Source organism: Galeopterus variegatus, unplaced genomic scaffold (genome assembly GCF_000696425.1).
Source record: "Galeopterus variegatus unplaced genomic scaffold, G_variegatus-3.0.2 Scaffold1354, whole genome shotgun sequence".
Taxonomy (NCBI): domain Eukaryota; kingdom Metazoa; phylum Chordata; class Mammalia; order Dermoptera; family Cynocephalidae; genus Galeopterus; species Galeopterus variegatus.
Window position 1 is genome coordinate 177,576 of NW_007727465.1, and position 1,977 is coordinate 179,552.

Sequence of the window (1,977 nt, forward strand, 5' to 3'; positions counted from 1 at the left end):
TTGATGTATTCCAATTCAAAATTTAGACATTTCTCCTTACAGTGATGCAGTTCCTTGACGTGCATTATATTTCCTTTATCCCTAGACTTAACATATATACTTTTAATGAGTTCTAATTTGAAATTTAGATATTTCTCTTATCATAGCCCAATCGGCCAAAGACCAGCAGGGACAAACCTATAGTCCAACAAAGTCATGTTTATTGGCTCATTGCAATGAAGGAAACTACACACCAGAGGAACCAAGGTGTCTCACCAAACAAAGGAAGAGATAGATCTATTACAGCATTTCAGAGAACAGTGGAGTTTAGGTGAAGTTTAATGAAGCAGTATTTTTATAGGCTCAAAGCAGGACTAAGTATGGATTAAGTTAGGACTGTGAAGTAGACCCACATCCCTGTTTTCTTGGAAACTACATAGGTTAGATAGTCTTGGAATGCTGTATCTGAAAATTCCCTAATATGAAACCCTGCACCTGGCTTGGAAATCCAGGCTTCTTTCTGTGTTAAGAGTGGGGTGTTTCATTCTTCTTGTTATGATTTCAAACAGCAAAGTTTCTGTTTGTGATTATAGAGAACAAGGTTTCTCGGTGAGATAAGAAAGCAGTGGTCATCAGCATGGTACTGGCATAAAAATAGGCAAATAGACCAGTGNTTTTTACAAAAGTATTGGTCGTGATGGAGATTAGAAACTAGAAAAACCAAAGCAGATCCTTCACTATACAGTTTGAGAAGCTCTAATCAAATGGACATCAGGGTTGACAGATAAAAGGCAGATAAAGGCATAGCTGCTTTAGTTGAGCACAACAGTAGTTGAGCACCTGCTTGAATTCCCCTTCACTCCCTGGAGGTTGCTGAGATGCCTCAGCAGTGCCCTCGTTCTCTGTAGCTAAGTCTGGAAACTACTGCTCTCCTGTGTATGAATCGGAGTCTTTGTTTAACTTTTTGTATGTTTTGTAAGTAATACAGTTGATGTATTCCAATTCAAAATTTAGACATTTCTCCTTACAGTGATGCAGTTCCTTGACGTNAGATAAGAAAGCAGTGGTCATCAGCATGGTACTGGCATAAAAATAGGCAAATAGACCAGTGGAACAGAATAGAGAGCCCAGAAATAAACCCACGCCAAAGGTGCCAAGAATATACAGTGGGGAAAGGATAAATGGTGCGGGGAAAATTGGATATTCCCATGCAGAAGATTAAAACTAGACCCCTATCTTTCACCCTACACAAAAATCAACTCAAAATGGATTGAAGACCTAAATTTAATACCCAAAACTGTGAAGCTACTAGAAGAAAACATAGGGGAAATGCTACACAAAATGGGAGAGGACAGTGATTTTTTTTTTTTTTGAGTGAGGCTACAAAGGCACAGGCAAATAAAGCAAAAAATATACAAATGGGACTATATCAGACTGAAAAGCTTCTGCACAGGAAGAGACCCTGTCAACAAAGTGAAGAGACAACCTACAGAATGGTAGGAAGTGTTTGCAAACTACATCAGACAAGGGGCTAATACTCAGAATGTATGAGGAACAAACAATTCAACAGCAAAAAAACCCAGCCCAATTAAAAAATAGGGAAAGGACCTGCACAGACATTTCTTAAAAGAAGACATAGAAATGGCCAACAAGCACATGAAAAAATGTTCAACATCACTGATCGTTATGGAAGTGCAAATTAAAACCACAATGAGGTATCATTTCATCCCTTGCTGTGGACTGATGTCCCCCCCAAAACTTAGTCCCCATGTGACAGTGTAAAGAGGGTGAAAAATCCTATTATGATAATTAAAAGGTGGGACCTTGAAGAGGTGATTAGATTGTACGTAGTGAATGGATTAATAATGGTCAGAGGTGTGGTTCTGAGGGCTTTAAAAGGAGAGCACATGAGAAGTTCTCTCTCTTTCTCTGCTCCACCATTTTCTGCCATGTGAGACCCCTGCTTTGCTCTAAAGCCACCACCAAAGAAGACCCTCA